The sequence below is a fragment of the Nycticebus coucang genome, chromosome 2, assembly GCF_027406575.1.
Source record: "Nycticebus coucang isolate mNycCou1 chromosome 2, mNycCou1.pri, whole genome shotgun sequence".
In the NCBI taxonomy this organism is placed as follows: domain Eukaryota; kingdom Metazoa; phylum Chordata; class Mammalia; order Primates; family Lorisidae; genus Nycticebus; species Nycticebus coucang.
In genome coordinates, this window is record NC_069781.1 from 3,406,434 (window position 1) to 3,423,724 (window position 17,291).

The 17,291-nt window shown below is 59.4% G+C and overlaps 1 protein-coding gene across 2 annotated transcripts in view; it reads left to right on the forward strand.

The window, feature by feature from the left end:
- The window catches only part of RXRA (retinoid X receptor alpha), a 99,828-nt gene that overhangs the window by 43,025 nt on the left and 39,512 nt on the right, over window positions 1-17,291 (forward strand). Inside the window, exon 1 of one of the 2 annotated variants that reach the window (XM_053558698.1) lies at window positions 6,343-6,441. The exons of the other annotated variant lie outside the window; for it this stretch is intronic. The gene's annotated coding sequence lies outside the window, so the exon portion shown is untranslated. Of the gene's footprint in view, window positions 1-6,342; window positions 6,442-17,291 lie in introns of those variants that run through there. 2 annotated transcript variants of the gene reach the window in all.

Sequence of the window (17,291 nt, forward strand, 5' to 3'; positions counted from 1 at the left end):
CAGCCTGGGCCGTGGGCAGGGCTTGGCCAGCACTCTGCCCACCACCTGTAGGGTGGGTGAGGGAGGGCCAGCCTCGTGGTCTCTTGCCACTTCCCCAGTGTGGCCGTCTGGCGGGAGGGTGTCTCTGGCCCCCAGCTGGCCTGAGAGGGAGCGAATCCCAGGCTGCCCTTCTGATGTGGGCTGGGTGAGCTGGAGGTGTCCTAATCCTCTGCCCAGCTCCATGGGGCCTCTGCCTCCCTCAGGTACTGGCCAAAGGGTAGCGTCCTGGGGTATCCTTCAGCCTTCCTTCCGGACCCTCCACTTCATGTGCTCAGCACTGAGGAAACACTCCTTCAGTGCACACAGAGAGTGCAGGTGTGGAGGCTGGCATACAGCAGGGAGAAGGGCCTCGAAAAGGCCAGCAGCTGGGGAGGCACAGCAAGTGGGCAGTCAAGGGGGCATTAAAACTCAGACCCTCTGCCTTCCAGTCACTTCTTCCTGTAGTGTGGTCTCTTTGCAGAAGAGGAAATGAAGGCTGAGAGAGGTTGTCTCACCTGCTTGGGGCTGCACAGCTTGTCAGTGCCTTGGGTTACTACGTGGGGCCTCTTTGAAACTTGGTGTGTGGCAGATTTTAAGGACTTCCTTTCCTACCCCTGCCCCATCCATCAATTTGGTAGGTCTATATTTGGCACCTGCTACATGCCAGGCTCTGGCCAGGCCCCAGGATGCCGTGATGGGCCAGCCAGGGCCCCTGCCCTCTGTAGCCCACAGATCTTGGCAGCCTTGCCTGAGTGGCTGGCTGAGCCCTGTACTGTAGTGAGAGAGGGGCTGTGTAGGTGAGGCCCCTACCCTGGCTGGGAGGCTCAGGGAAGGCTTCTTGGAGGAGGTGTTACATAAAACAGGTTGGAGCAAACCAGGAAATAGGTGGGAGAATTTCAGGCCTAGGGAACAGCATGTTCAAGGCTAGAGGCGAGAGAGCCTGGTGCATTCCTGGAACAACCCAAGGCTGAGGGCGGGGCAGGTGGGGCTGAGAGCATGGCTGGGGGATAGCTGCTGTCCTCCTGGCTTGGTGCCAGTGTCTGCGGTTGGCTGGGCCCCCAGGAAACCTTCCTCCCTCCTAACTCATAGTGGCTTCTAGGGTCTGGGAAATGGGTGAGCTTCCTGGAGGGAGGCTGTGGGGTCCCGGTGGGTCTCACATGCTGTGGAAAGTTGGTCCCAGGAGGTGGGCGGAGGATTCCAGGCAAGTCCTGGCCCAGAATAAACCCTGGTTCATCTCAGGTTCAGCTAGAGATCGTTCGCGTAATGGGCCTGGAGGTAGTTAGGAGTGAGTGGGATCAGCTGTCTGATTTTTTTTTTACAGCTGGGGACACAGGCCAGGCCAGAGGGCAGCCTGGGGTGCCCAGCAGATAGGCCTGGGGCTGGCTGGCAGCTGGGTATCTTTCCAGCTCTTTTGGGAGAAGGTTTGAGGGCTGCGGGGGCAGGTGGCATTTTGGAAACACCTCACTCTGGAGGAACCTAAGCGTTTGCTTTTGGCTGAGAGTCTGTGTGAGGGGCCGCAGGGTGCTGTGCTTCTGTAGTGCACACCCCAACTCAAGCAGAACACGACGAACCCTCCCCCCACCGACCCCCTGCACCTGAGGTGTGGCTTCCTGGCTGTTCTCTGCATTGGGGTAGATGATGACCCATCTCAGTGTTTATTTATTTATTTGAGACAGTCTCATTATGTTGTCCTCGGTAGAGTGCCGTGGCGTCACAACTTACAGCAACCTCCAACTCCTGGGCTCAGGTGCCCAGAGTTGCCTCAACCTCCCAAGTAGTTGGGACGACAGGCGCTCACTACAACACCTGGCTATTTTTAGAAAGGAGGTCTCACTGTGGCTCAGGCTGGTCTCGAACCGTGAGTTGAGGCAATCCACCGGCTTCAGCCTCCCAGAGTGCTAGGCGTCAGAGACACTGTGCCTGGCTCGGTGTTTATTTTTTAAAACAAAAACAGAATTCAGAGTTTAGGTTTCTATCAGAGTTGGGAGCTTCCATGGGCTCTTGGTCCTTTTCAATTTCTGGTGCGAATGTGCTCAGTTAATTATCTGTCCAGCTGTTGCTGGCCCTTGGTCCCTCAAGGGTGGGTAATGTTCGGCAGTGGCGGGGTTCTGTGGGGTGTGTGAGTGACACCTCACAGCCCCGGGATTCTTTAGCCACGTGTCCTTTTGTGAAGGCCGTGGGGAACCCTACCCTGTGGGTGTCGCTGCTCCCCTGACTCTGTCAGGTGTTAGGTGCCTCTGGATGACACTGGGGTCTCAACCCCAAGCTTCTGTGACCCGAGTCCACATGTGCTGTGTCTGCTCTGTGTTGGATTTGGGGTACAATGAGGAGCCTGCTGATTCTTCCAGAAATTTAAGATTTCTATGCCAACATCTGACTTTTCCCCTCTTTTGCCCTGTCTGTGTTTGTGTTTTATTTCTTTACTTTTTGTTGTTGTTGTTGTTGAGACAGGGTCCCACCCTATGCCCCTGAGCAGAGTGCAGTGGGTGTGGTAGCTCACCGCAACCTCAGACTTGGGCTGCGGGCACCCCGCTGCCTCAGCCTCCGGAAGCCGCTGGGATTACAGGTGCTCACTGTGGCACCCGGCTGGGTTTTTCCATTTTTTTCATGAGTCGGGGTCTCACTGTCGCTTAGGCCAGTCTCGAACTCCTGAGCTCAAGCCATTCTCCCTCCTCAGCCTCCCACAGTGCTGGGATTACAGGTGTGAGCCACCGCGCCCGGCTGTGTTTGTGTTTTAATCTGTCACACCCTCCTGCTGTCCAGACCAACTTCTGTCCCCAGAAACCTGCCTCACCCTCTCCTGCAGGGCTGAGGTGACGGGGTGCTGAGTGGGGGCTCTTCTGGCCTCGGAGGGCTGAGGTAATCCAAGTGCCAGGAAGGGACCAGTGTCAGGGCTGAGCTGGGGCAGGCAGCTGGCCCTGGAACCCAGGGGATGTCCCTGACTGTCCCTCGTGCTGTCCTAGGGCAGTGGCCACCTGGGCGCATGGTGGTGCCCTGGGTGGTGAGTAGGCTTCACACCGGGGCTCAGAGGTGAGCTCAGGAAGCTGGCAACTGCTGTGGGTTTGGGGCCAGGCAAGGGAGGGGTGAGGCAAGGCCCTGAACTGGGGGTGCCAGGCCACCTGGGCGCGTCAGGGGCAGCTTCTTACTGTGGTCACAGGGGAGAGGCCAGCTTTTTGTTAGCTGGGTCCTCTCTTGGAGCCTTGTCAGTGGGAGTGTTGCCGTGTGATGTTTGTGTACAGAGGCACCAGGATTGGTGTCCCACCCCTGTGTGTGGGGTCCTGCGTCTGTGTGTGGGGTCCCACGCCTGTGTGTGGGGTCCCATGTCTGTGTATGGGGGTCCCACGTCTGTGTGTGGGGTCCCACGTCTATGTGTGGGGTCTCATGTCTGTGTGTGGGGTCCCACGTCTGTGTGTGGGGTCCCACGTCTATGTGTGGGGTCTCATGTCTGTGTGTGGGGTCCCATGTCTGTGTGTGGGGTCCCACGTCTGTGTATGGGGTCCTGCCTGTGTGTGGGTCCCAAGTCTGTGTGTGTGGTCCCACGTCTGTATATGGGGTCCTGCCTGTGTGTGGGTCCCACGTCTATGTGTGGGGTCCCATGTCTGTGTATAGGGTCCTGCCATGTGTGTGGGTTCCATGCCTGTATGTGGCGTCCTACCCTCTGTGTGGGATCCTGCCCTGTATGTGGGGTCTTGCCCTGTGTGGGGTCCTACCCTGTGTGTGGGGTCCAAACCTGTGTGTGGGGTCTTACCCTGTGTGTGTGGGGTCTGACCCTGTGTGTGGGGGTCCCACCTTTGTGTGGGGTCTCACTACTGTGTGGCTTGGCTCTTCTCCCCGAGGGCCATGGCTACCCCATGTCCTGAAGGTGGAGTGGGAAAAGACGTGGCTTGGCTCTGAGAGGGTCCCAGGTCCTGGAGGGGAATGTGGATGTTGGCTTATTTGCCCAGGGCCAGGCTTCTGGGTGCCCAGGGAATCGGCCTTGGTCCCTGTCCCCAAGAAGTGATGCTCAGGGGCAGGTGCTGAGGTATCTCCAGCCAACCTCGGGAATGTGGGCTGCCAGGCTGGGTCAGAGGGTCAGAGTCACATGGAGGGGCCGGGGAGCTCTGGCACTCATCTGGTGTTTGCCCTGGTCCTGGGGTTTGCTGAGCAAGGCTGGTCCCCAGGAGACCAAAGACCCCAAAGTGCCTCAGCCTCACTGTGTCTACTGCCCACAGGAATCCAAGGGCGATTCTGGCCCCGGGCCGCAGGAGAGTCCTCCGGAGCCTGTCCAGTATGGGAGTGAGGCCGTCCCTGCTTGTGACTCTGGTCTGTTTCCTTGAGTCAGTTTGTCCTGCTCTGCTGTCTCTGACAGAGACAGGTCCTGCTCTGTCTTTGGGTGGGGACACGAGCTCCATGCCTTCTCTCCTCTGCTGGTGAGGGCTGGTCCTCTGCTGTGGTCTGTCCCTTCGTCAGCAAGTGCAGCCACTGAGCGGCCACTCAGCTGCCCACTCAGCTGCTGGGGTCCGGTCAGTCCTCATCCCTTTGCCTTTAGTTCTGCTGAGGACCCCATCCTGTTCACAAGCTCCAGGTGACCGTCTTTCTCCATCTCTACCCACACTCTGTGTGCTCCTGACATTGGGCCTAGGTCTGTCCCATCACGGTGCTGGCAGTTACTGAGGGGCAGATGTCCTGTGCACAGGTTGGGGGGTGAAGGGGGCCTCTGTGACAGGTGATAGGGAAAGCAGTCTGCCCAATGGTGAGCACCCAGGACTGTGGGCTGAGGTGGTGCGTGGGCTCCAGTGGTGTGTCGTAAGAAGGGCCTCTGTGGGATCTGCATCTGGGGGCTGTGGTTGGGAGGGGCCGTGTCTAGAAGTCCAAGAAGAGCCTGCCCCAGGACAATGAGGTGAGGGGTACTGGCCATCACTGCCATGGCTGCTGCAGGCATGCATAATGCCTGGCCTGGCGGCTGGTGGCCCAGAGTCTTCTACAGGAGGGGCTCAATGGAGCCTTTGAGCCCAGGTATGGCCCGTACCCCTTGTGCCCACAGCTCCCTGGCAGCGGGCAGGGCCTTGCACCCTCCTGTCTGGAGCCCCTCCTTGTCCCTGGGGGTGGGCAGGACACCCCTGACTTACAGAAAATCTCAGGCCCCTGCCCAGGCAGGTACCAGGCTGCCTGGCTCTGTTGAGCTTTTCTGTGCCTGAGGGCCATGAGGAACCTGGCCCAGCCGTGCCTCCCAGGACGGAGTTTGGCCTTCCTGAGTTTAAAACCTGGAGGCCTCATGGGGTGGGCGTGAGCCGCTGGGACCTGGGTTTGGAGGTTACAGCCCCTTCACAGTACAGCAAAGCCCAACAGGCATATTGGTCTCTGGTTCGGTGACTGCAGAGGACATGGACTTGGTCTGACCCCTCCGGCTGCTCCCCCTTGGGGTCAGGAAGCCTGCAGGCTCTTCAGGGCCCTTAGCCTTTGGGGTTAGGGACTCCAGCCTGGCAGTCCACTTTCCTACGCTCCCTACCCAGCATGGCAGAAGCATGACCTTCCCAGGCTTCTGCCATGTGGCCCCTTGGCAGCATGGTGCCTGGCCGGCCCCATGGGGTTTGGGACCCCAGGTCCTTAATGTCCGTCCTGCTGCCCATGGGCCAAGAGTGGCAGCACTGTCGCTTTTCACCAGCATCATGTTGGGGCAGCTGCGGAGGTGGCATGCTGACCCCGTGAGTCACGCCAATCCGAGCGGTGGGGGTGGTAAGGCTGCATGAGTGGACATGCAAAGGCTGGACAGCACAGGGCGCGTGGGGGGCGGGACAGGACCCCCGGAGAACCTGAGCTGGTGCCAGGTCAGGGCTTGGCGTCTCTGCTGTGGGGCCAGGCGGGGGTTGTGGTTAGTCCCAGAAGCCAGTGTCCATAGGGCCAGGTGCCAGCCTCTCAGTGGGCAGATGCTGCTGGTAGGAGGGCTACAAGCTGGACGTAGGTGGAAACAGGCCTGTCAGTCATAGCTGGCATGTCCAGGGTCAGACGTGGGAAGGGCCTTGGCTCTCTGGTTGCCTTCTAGCCTCACTGAGTACCTTCTTCAGTTCCCCCCACCCAGGTTTGGCTGGAGGAGGGGCCTCCCAGGGCTCTAGGGCTGCCACTTATGGGGTTGGGGGACTTCTAGTTGCAGGCAGACAGCTGCTTGTCCCATACCAGGGGTTGGGATCCCTCCAGTCCACATGTAGCAGAGAGAACAGAGCCCCAGGAGGAGCCTGGGAGTGCAGCCCTTAGGGCGGAGATGTAGCCCTGAGTGGGGCAGAGTCAGGTGTTGGGTTTGCACCCTGTGTGGCTCTGACCAGCTCTGTGACTCAGGCGAGGACTTTGTCTTCTCTGAGCTTCAGCTGCTGCTGCTGTTGCTGCTGCTGCTTCGGAGCCAATTTGAGGAAGGACAGATATGGGCTGGGACCATCGCAGGAGGCCCCGGTGCAGTGGACAGCTGGCTGGGAGGTCTTGGGGGGTGCAGACGCTTAAAGGAGGCAGTGGGTGGGGAACAGGTGGCCAGAGAGTGTCTGGCCTGGGCCAGGGCCAGGGGCAGGGTGCAGAGAGCAGGGATGAAGCAGACCTCTGCCTTTGGAGCCCAGACCTGGGCCAGCACTGGCAGGGTGGGGCAGAGTGCACTGAGGGGTCTCTTGGGGCTGGGGCCTCTGCCTGAGAGGGAGAGGCAAGGCTTTGTGGAGGAGGTGGCCCTAACAGGAAGACCTGGAGGGAGTGCTGTGTGGGCTCTGGGGGCCTGGCCTGGGGCAAGAGGGGCTGATGGCCACAGCAGCGGGAAGTGGGGGCTGGGCAGGGCAGGATGCCACAACCTACATGGTGTCCCCTACCCCACCATGTGGCTACAGGGCCTCTCTGGGAGAGGGAGGTGTGGTGGCCTGGGTAAGTGACAGAGACCCTTGGGTGAATTCAGGTGGGGGCTTCCTGGCTCTGCCTGTCTTTGTCAGAGGCCCTGGTTAGGGCCATGGGTGGTTTCACTGAGAATTAGTGCCCGTTCCACACGTGAGATGCTCTATGATGCTGCCTCTGGGAACCCCTGGGCAGGGGACCCACTGGAGGAATGGGCACAATCTCTGGTGGGGCTGCCTGGGGGTGGCGAGCACCATCGGAGCACATAGGCATTGCATTGTCTGGTCCCAAGTGTGGCCTTAGCCTCTGTCCCCAGACCCAGGAGTTTGGGAGAGGCCAGCACGCAAGCTGGGCTTCCTTGGTGGCCCTGTGAGGACCACCCCCTGTGCTCACACCCCTGCCAGGATGTGAGCCAGAGGGAGTGGCAGTGCCTCATCCAAGGGTAGCTGCTGGGGGCTAAATTTAACTGCCACTGGTTTGGCCCCTGCCTCCCCACCCTCGGTGCCCCTGCCTTCTTGTGCGCTCTCTGCCGGCGGCATGCGGGGAGGAAGGAAGCTGAGGTTTGGGTGGTGTCCTGTGTGTTTGCTTTTGACTGGGCTCAGTGGGCTCTGGCCAGGGCCCAGGCTCTGGCCTTCAGCACCTTGACAGGGAGGGGTGAAGCTGGGGGTGGGGGTGGGGGCCACAGCAGGGCTGGTGGAGCCTCCTAGGGAGCAGGAGTGGGTGCCAAGATGAGAGCTGGGGTTGGGGCAGGTCTGGGACAGCTGGCAGGAGAGAGGGGCCAGGCCTGCAACCGAGACACAGGCAGAGTCCTGCCCCCACACCTGTCCCTAGGGAAGCCCCTGGTTTGCTGGACTGGCCAGGTGGCCCAGAGGCAGGGGTAGGACAGGTTGGGGCCCTGTACATTGATCGAATAGTGGCTCCATGGGACTCATGGGGTGCCGGTGTAAGGGTGGGACCCTCAGGGCGCCTAGAGGGGCAGTGTGATGTGTGCTGGTGAGTGCGTTATCAGCTGGCTCCCTGTGTGCATGGGGGCTGGGTGGAGGCACTTTCCAGTTCCGGTGGTGTGGACACTGTCACGCCGGCTGCAGCTGCAGAGCTGATGCTGCAAGGCTGAGTTGGGAAGAGATGTGCTGAGAGTTGTCCCCAAAGGGCTGGCTCCCCCTGGGCAGGCCCCTCCCGCCCATGCCACACAACGTGACTGCTCTGGATTCTGCCCCAGTGCTGGTCTCAGAAACTTACTCGTTCTTAGTACTCACTAAATGTTGGCGCACCTTTGGTTGGGCCCGTCTGGGTAAGGCCTGGTCAGCAAGACTTGGGCCTAAGGGATTGAAGCAGCCAGGAAGCACCTGGCTGTGCTGTGCTGCAGCCCAGGCTACTTGATCTCCGGGTGTGTAAGAGGCAGGGCAGACAGGTGATGTGTGTGAGCACTGAGTCCTGCCAGAGACCTCCCGGGCTCCAGCACACATAGGTGGGCTGTGGCAGGACGAGCGCCCAGCTGCATCATCCCAGGGAGCTGTGTGCCACACCTAGGGCCACCTAGCCGGTGGATGGGGCTCTACCAGGTCAGCTGGGCTTGCCCTGTGGGTTCAGGGTGGGTCTGTCTGTCATCATGGAGCAATGTCAGAGTGGGACAAGGTAGATGTGGGGTCGTTTTCAGGGGCTGAGGCAGGTCCACATGAGGCTGAGGGGTGTGGTGAGCTGGAGCCTGACTGCAGGTCAGGACTAGGCCAGGCCCCTGCTCTGGGCCCTGCTGCGGCAGGAGTCTGTATTGGCCCTGAAAAGTGGCCTTGCAGTCCCGGGTCTTGCCTGTCCCCTATGGGGCTAAGGTCATGCCTTGGGGATGGGTGGAAAAGGGCGGCACATTGAGCACTCCGTCTTGCCTGGCCACTTAGGAGTGTGAGAGTGAGTTTTCAAGGGATGAGGCTTGCTGGGCACAAATGAACAGATCAGTGGGTGAGGGCCACGAGGATCCCTCAGGCAGCTGGGGAAGATCTAGGGGTTACGGTTGACCACCAGCCACTGCTGAGTTGGCATGACGTGCCTCTCGGAGATAAAGCCTCTGACTTAGGCTGGGCTGTGATCCTCGCTCCAGGCAGGACTGGCTTGTTCCCTTGTCCTTTGGGTACGCTTGTCCAGGTGTGGTGCTGGGCCCTTAACCAAGCAAGCAGGGAGCTGGGACATCCAGAGTGAAGAGCAGAAGGGGTCCTAGCTAACACGGAGGAGGTTGAGTGACCATGTGGCTATGGTCTTGATAAATGTTAGGCCTTGGAGTTGTTTGTGTCATTAGGAAAATAAGAGGTGCCTGTGGCACAAAGCCGGAGCTGGGGGAAAGCATGGTAAATGCCGCAGGTCCTCCCTGGCTGCAGCCAGAGTCTCAGACCCCTTCCACTTCACAACGTACCCCCTGGGACTTCCTTCGTCATTCTGGAGCCCCAAACTGGGTGAAAATTCATGGAGCACTGGCTTGTGTGTCTGGGCCTGGGGTACAGAGGGAAGCAAGCCATGATGTGGGGCCCTGGTGACTAAGGGTTGAGTCCAAAGATGTAGCAGGTGGCAGAGACACAGCAAGCTTGGGACAGCCTCGGGTGGGGACAGGCCCAGGAATCAGGAATGTAGTGGTTTTTGGAGAGTATGGACCTTTCTGGGCGATGAAGCCCAGGAGGAAGGGGCCCATTCTGGGCCCTCGACAAGCTGGGTTTTAGGCGGAGAGTGTGCTTGAGCCACTGTGGGGACCTGTGCAGGCTGTGCCTGGGGCAGGACCCAGAGGGGCTGGAGGGAGACCACGGCAGGGCTGCTGCTTGGCTGTCAGCCCAGATGTGAGAGTGTTCCAGGAAGAATGGAACTTACTGGTGTCCCACCTGTCACCTGACTGCTGGGGCCCTGAGCTATCATGGCCATTGGAGTTTCACGAGCTCTAATGAGGGCAGTGCCCTCCCATGATTCAGGGCCAGCCTGGCCTCTTGACCTGGGTGCCACCTGCAGAAAGGTTTTCAGATGGGTGTGAGTGGAGGGTTGTACCACTGGAGAGTTCTGGTCCTCTCTGGTTTTAGGTGACATCTGGGTGGCCCATCCCCAGTCTTGGCCTGGAATGGCATGTTCGCTGTGAGTGCCTGCTGCTCAGCTTTCCTTGAAGTCTGGCTTCCTGGCAGCCCAGTGTGGACCATGAGGCTTGCTGGGCACAAATGAACAGATCAGTGGGTGATCTTCCTGGCAGCCTCATTGCGGACAGGGCCAGTTGGGGCTCAGGGGCAGGAACTGAGGAGTCCCCGCTTGTGTGCCAGGGCCTGGTGAGGCTGAGGCTGAGGCTGTGTCCCTGGGCCCCCACCACCCACTGCTGGCCCCTGGGCATGGGCCTTGACTGATGGGCCAAAAGGTGTTCTGTGCCTTGGAATGACCTTGATGTGTGGCTGGAGGGAGGTGAGGGGCATGACGGGGTGAGGTCCTTCCTGCCTGTTCTCACGGTCCCCCAGCATGCAGATAGGGAAGCAGATTAGCCTGGTCAGCTGATTTGCCTGCAGCTGGGTAGCTGGCTGATGCTGGAGCTAGACTTGAACTCAGGTCTACCCAATGCCAGGCCTTCCCCCTGCCCCGGCCTCTGCTGCACCAGCTGCAGGTTATGATGGTCGCGCCTCAGATTGAGGAAATGAGGCCAGGGTCTTTGTCCTCTTCCAAGAAGCTCTTGGCTTTGGCCAAAGGGAGTGGCCTGTGGTCACAGGTGTCTGGGCGAGGGTGGTGGGCTGGGTGGCCCCAGGAAAGGGGAACTGGGCTGCTGGGCCAGCGTGAGTGCCACTTGCACCCAGCCAGTTCCAGGCTGCCTTGAGGGGACGCCGGCTCTCCTGGCCTCTTCCCGCAGGATCCTACCCAAGCCGCCACACTGTATCGCCCAAGGCTGTGGGAGCCTGAGCCAGCCGGCCGGGGGTTGAGGGGGCCACCACCATGGTGGGACCTCTCCCCTGCTCTCACCATGAGGCTGCACCTCCTTGCCTCTCTTTCAGGAGGTGGCCTGGCCTGGCGGGTGGGGGACCCCAGGTGGCTGGCAGGTGAGGGCTGGGTTTGGTGGGCATGGTGCTCCATGTGGCCTGGGAGGGTGCCCACTGTCAGTGCAAGACTCATGGCAAGTCTGCTGAGGGTAGGGGCAGAGGACCTAGGAAACGAGGGTCTGGGCAGGTGTTGGGGGCAGGAGACTCACCTCCATGGAGTGTGGTTTTCATCTGGCCTCAGCTGCTGCACACACTGTGTGCCTGGCTGTGCCAGGGTATCTGGTACCCCCTGGCTACCTTTGACAGTTCGTCAGCCCTTGGTTTACCAGACCGCACAGCCTGAGGGCCGGACTACTGAGCTCTGTATCCTTCCCTGGGTATCTGGGCCAGAGGGTCCCTTTCAGACTAGATTGTTCTAGAAGAAAGACAGGGGCTCCAGGCTCTGTGCTGGGTCAGGAGAGTGGTTGGCTTTTCTCTCTGCTCACCTCTCTGAGGCTCTATGGAGGACCCTTTGGGGGTCTGGTTCAGCTGTACTTTCACAGGTGAGGAAATTGAGGCCGGGCAAGTGGCAGGGACCTTCGCTGGAAGGGTGCAGCGTACCCAATCCTATCCATCTGGGCCAGCACTCAAGACGGAGTGGCAGGAGGCTTGGCTGCCGAAGCTGGCCTGGGTGGATAGCCCAGCCCTTGCCCAGGGTCCCTGCTCTGGCTGGTGTGTTTGTGGTGTGGGTGGGGGGTGGGGAGAAGAGACTGCTCAGGCAGCCTCGTTGCCATCTAGCAGCCCCTCTCTGTGGGGAGGGGAGCTGGAGTTGGAGGCTTGAGTCTAAAGGCATCAGTCCCTACCCACTCATGCAGGGGGAGGCCAGAATAGGCTCCCAGGCCTGCCTGCCCACTCCTGCCCGGCCCAGCTCATGTCCCATTTCTCTATTTCATGACCTGGTATTTGTTACTAGGCACATGCCAAGTGCCGGGGCCCATGTGGAGGCTTCTGTCTCCACAGCCATCTCACGTTTCAGGGGGAAACTGAGGCTCAGAGCTATGAAGTGACTTTCCCAAGGCCTCAGGGAGGCTCGAGGGAGGGACTCAAATCACACCTGGATGTCTGGTATGAGAGCTTGGGCCATCTTGCTTTCCCGAGGCTTTTGAAAATCCTTTTGCAATTTACAGGTGTTTAGCCCACCCGCCTCAGATCGTGGGTTGGTGGTAGATGTCAGATGAGGCTGGTGGGCAGTCTCTGGGGGTCACTTGGTTTGGAGCAGATAGCTGGAATAGGGAAGCCTGTGAAGTGGGTGCCTTGCTGTAAAGTGCCGCGAATGAGTGTTGCCTGCATTGTGTGATGTCGGGTTGTGGCAGGTACACGGTGTGCCTTGCCCTGCGTGCGTGTCCTGGTGACCTGCTGGGGACCAGGAGCCTGCTGTGTGTCTCTGGGCTCAGCACCTCCCATTGCCTCCTGTTTATTATTTCTGGCTTTTCCAATTGCTTGCTCTTTGGGAATTCATCCAGAGCAGCATGTTAGCAGCATGCAGAAAGTTGAGTCAGTAGGCCCTGAGCAAGGGCAGCTCCCAGAAATCGAGTGTGTGAGTTTTTAGCTTCTGGAGTCCGTGCAGCTGCTGTGAGTGTATCAGGCTTTCCTGGCCCGTTCCGTTTCTGTGGTCTTTCTGAGTCTGGGTAGGGGATGTGGTCCTGAGGTTGCGTGCTGTTGTTCTTTCTTTGCTCCATTCTCCTAACTATCCAGATGACAGCTGAGGGTTCTCAGGGCCAGCTGCTCAGGTTTCCCAGTTGTCCAGTGTGTAGGGGTTCTCGGGAGCCTCTGGGTACCCTGCTCCTCTTGGCCAGGTGCTGTGTTAGCCATCTCCCCTATGCTCCCTGCAGGGTGTGTGACCTGGTGGCTGCTGCCTGCCTGGCCGGCTTCTTCCAAGGCTGTGGGCTTGGGGCTTCTGCATTTGGCTTCACCTGCCCCTTAGGTGGGTCCCCTCACATCCCCACCGAGCCCTGGGCTCCTAGGTGTGCAGAGCCACTTTGGTCGCCTGTCCTGTCGTGGATGTCCCCAGCCTGCTCCACTTCCCCTACCCCAATGCATGCTGTTAACATTTCATGGAAATTGTTTTCACAGATTTGCCAGGAAGGGTGTAAATGATGGAGCTGCAGTTTTGCTGGATTTCCCCTTTCCCTATGTTGACCTTGGCCTCATTCCGCCCCTGAGGGTTGCTCATGAAACCCAAAGGAATGGGTGCTTGTGAGGCCAAACAGACCAGGAAGGGTGCTGGGGTAGGGGCAGCAGAGGCCAGTCCCTGGTGGCCAGGGCTCAGGTCCCTTTGGGCTGGGGGCTTTGGGCTTTAGAGGTACATTGGGGGCCATGGGAAGTTCTGGTGATGACAGTGTAGACAGTGGCCACCCTTCCAGGTGACCAGGGAAGGGGGCAGCAGTAGAGAGGGTTTGCTGAGCTGGGTATAGCCTGGCCTGGCCAGGTCTGAACTTGGCCACTTACCTGTACACAAGGGGCTGGTGGGCATTCTGGCGGGAGTGGTGATGTGAATGGGGGCACAGTCATGCCGAGTCCAGAGGGACCTTTCCATGATAGCTGGCCAGCCTGTCCATTGCTCCCCATTTGCTCCCGGTTGCTGGCCGGTCTGGTGCCACCATGGTGCTCACTGTAGTCCCAGCTCAGGTTCTTGAAGCAGGGGCCAAGGGCACAGGTGCTGCCTGCCACCTGTCCATCCTCAGGTCTCCTCCTGCTACCAGGGTGGCCCCTTGATCAATGGGAAGGGACACAGTAAGGATCCTAGGTTGGAGCCCTGCTGAGGACAAGGGTGACTATTCTGGAGTCTGTGGCTCTGGCTCTGCACTTGCCTGGATTCCCTGGACCAGATTCCTGGGTCCCTGCTTCCTGGTGAGGAGTAGAGCCCACTCATCTTTCCCTGGGTGGTGAGGCAGCAAGGGTAGGAGTGTTTGGCACACAGCAAATTTGAAAGTGGTGGTTGCATGGTTGGTCAGATTCTCAGCCAGGAATCAATCCTGTCAGCATTGGGCCCAGGCAACCAGGTGCCTTGGGGATACCTGACCCAGGTCTTTAGCAGGGTGGGAATGTCGCACTGAGGCCAAACTCTGTGGTGGCTGCTGTTGTGCCACAGAGGCAGGGCAGGTGAGGAGAGAGGGTCAGACCTTTGCTAGCATGGTGAGCTGCCATGCGGGCCCTGCTGTGAGGATGGGGCGGGCATCCATGCCGCGGATGGGATGGGGAAGCCCCGCTCATTGGGCCAACATCCTGTTTTCTGTCTGTCTTGTGGGTGGAGCTCCGTCCCTGGTCTGCAGACACCCCGCCAGCCAGGCCCCCGCACATGATGGGCACCGGCTTGGGTTCTGCTGTCTGAGTCAGTGAGGCGTGGGTGAGCCTCTGCTATGGGGACTTTACCCTGCCTGCTGGGGTGGGCCAGGCGTATGGTATGGCAGCAGGGGATTCTTGGAAAGCTGGGACCCACTGGAGGGACCCGGCTCCCAACCTTGGGTGCCATGCTAGTGTTCTGCCCTCTGGGGATTCCCTGCTTGGGCCTGCTTCTGTCCACTGCATGGCCCTGGGTGGTCATGCCTGGCCTCTCTGAGCATGTAAGACCACTTCTGCCCATGGTTATGCTCAGCCAGCTGTGGGAGAACTCGGGGATGTCCCCAGGAGAGGCCAGCCCCACACGGGGCCCCAGGAGTTGTGCCCTGACCTCTACAGAGTCCCTGACTTAACTACCCTGTACCCTCCCTGCTCTGCTACAGGTGGGTGAGATGTGACTGGACTTTGGCCTGCGTGTCTGTGCGTGTGTCCCTGAAGGCAGCTGGAGAGGCACATGAAACCAGAGAGAAAAACAGCCCTGCAGGGTGGTGGAAAGCACAGCGTTCCACGACAGAGTGGCGGGTGGGCAGGGGCCTCTGAACCACTAAGAGCAACATGGCTCAAAATGAAACAAGAATCATTTCTTTTCCTGTTAAAGAGAAACTGCACCCGAGAGCCCACAGGCTTGGGGCCCCCTCACCTCCCAGGTTGGCTGTGGAGCAGGCGGGGTTTTTCCAGGAATTCCCCTTCTTCATGTGCACCCTCCTCGAAGGTCTAGGCTGGCACCATGGAGGTGTTGGGGACGGTTCAGGGGGACGGCCTGAAAGGGAGGCCACAGCACCCAGGAGCCCCTGCCAAGCCCTGGAGAGGTGAGCATCCTTCCAGGTTCCGGGGATGGTGTCCATCTCCTAAGGTGGGCCTCATTGCTGGAACTGATAGGGCCCTGGGCTTCTACCCTGGTGGCCAAAGAGTGACATGTATTGGGGGCACAGGAGGCAGGAAGCTGGACCTCTGGTCCTGGCCAGGCCGTGCTTGCTCTGGGTTTGGAAACACCTTGCTGCCAGCCTTGGTTGCTCTTCTGCAGGTGGGGACAGCTGTCTGGTTGTGGCGCTTCTGTGAGCTCAAGCAGTAAAATGTTAGCCTGGTGTGTATGTGGACCAGATAGCTGGGCCATGGCAGTTGCTACTCAGAGCATCTTTTATCACCACAGAGACTCTGTTTTTAGGGAAGCTTGACATTTGCCTGGCCCACCAGTGCCGACCAGGCCCCAGGGGCTAGAGTCTCCGTTTGCAGAGGTGAAGCTGGGAGGATGCCACACAGCAGTTGATCACGGTTCCTAGCTCCCTGGGGCCTGTCCCTTTCATCACACCCCTTCTGTAGCTCATAGGGATTCCACCCAGCTCAGGGGTTGGGCTCTGCCCCAGGCAGCCCTTCTGGGCCATTGGTCAGGAGATATAGTCTAGACATTGGGCACCAGTCGGGGTGGTCTGCTTGACATGCCTCGGGGAGGGGACTCCATGCAGGGACACTAGCCAGCTTGCTAGAAAATAGCTCTCAGGACTCTCTGGGGGGGTGGTCCTGAGCCCAGCTATTCCCTGTTCCCGCTGGCTGAGGGAGTGTGGCTGGGTGAGCCTGGTGCTGGTGCTGCCTGTCACGGTGCTCTCTTGACTGCCCCTTTGGTGCTGGCTGACTGAGTCAGGCCCTTTTCCCCTTGTGTCCTTGGGAAGAGTGGGTGACCTTATCAGTGAGGCCACTTGAACCCTCCTTGCCCCCCAGCCATCTCTGGGAGGATATAGAGTATTTCCCAGTAACATCTGACACCTTGGTGTGCTCTTAAAAGGCCTGCAGATATGGGGATCCTGGTCCAGCCTTCTGGGTTCAGGACTCTGTTCTGTACCCGAGTCTTGGCCTATACCTCCTAGCTCCCCTGCCCCTTCTGCCCCCATGGCTCCTTCCCTCCTTTGGGTGGATGGAGGCACAGGACTGGGAATGGGAGCCAGCCCTTGGGTGGGTCTCTGAGTCCCACAGCTACTTACCAATGACTGCAGTCCCCCTACCCCTGTTTGGTCCCTTGGGACAGATCTCCTAAAAATGTGGTTCTGCCCTGGACTGGGAAGCCCTGGAGTCTCAGGGAAGAGGGAGTGACAGTACAGAGTCACCTTTCCTGAGCCAGTGCTTGGGGCATCCACAGCAAGTGCAGGATGGAGCCAGCAGGGAGGTGTGCACAGAGCAGGTCCTGGGACCTGTTGTCACCAGCTGTGAGCACCCTTGGTCTTCCCCCTGCAGCACCAGGTGCACACAGGGAGGCGGGAAGGATGTGGCTGGGGGCTGGGCCAGGGAGGGCAGGGGCTGGCAGGAGTCTTGGTCTGTACCTCTCAGCTCCCCTGCCCCTTCTGCCCCCATGGTTCCTTCCCCCAACCTATTTCTCTCAACTCTGAAGGATTTGGGAGTGGATGCAGCTCTGGGACTCAGTTTCCTCATCTGCGCCATGGTGGTTCAGTTATCAAAGTGCCCCCCTGCATAATGGCCACTGCGGGCATCTGACAGAGCCCCAGTGACCCAGTGAGTGGTGATGGTAACTGGTATAAGCATTAGGGAAGGTGTGAGGCCTGTGTCCACAGCTCCGCAGACAGGGGCTTCTCAGGAAAGTAGGCACAGGGGGTGGCTTCCTGCAAAGACCCTGGCCCCAGTGTGTGTCTTTGCCTCTCAGCTTCCGAGTGTTCTTGGGTGCAGGTGCTGGCTGGTCACAGGGAGATCCCTTCTTCCTGGCTGTGCTTCCCACTTCCCTCACCACGGCAGGGCCCCAGCCGCACTGGCCACCACAGGGTTCAGCCACAGCGCTCTGGGATGTATGAGTGGGCTGGCAAGGGCTGCTGCCAGTCTGGGCACCACTTCTTGTTCCTCCTGTCCCTGGCCACCCCCCAACTTGCTCAGTATGGCCAAGCAAACCCCCAAAATTATCCCTTTGCCACTTATGGCAAAACCTGTCAGCCTCTCAGGGCTTTAGCCTGGGCAAGGGGTTGCTCAGGTGATGATAACAGGATGATGGTGTGGTAGTGATGATGATGATGAAGGTGTTAGCAAGGGCAGTGATGGTGGTAATGATGGTGATGATAGTGGTAATGATGGTGTGGT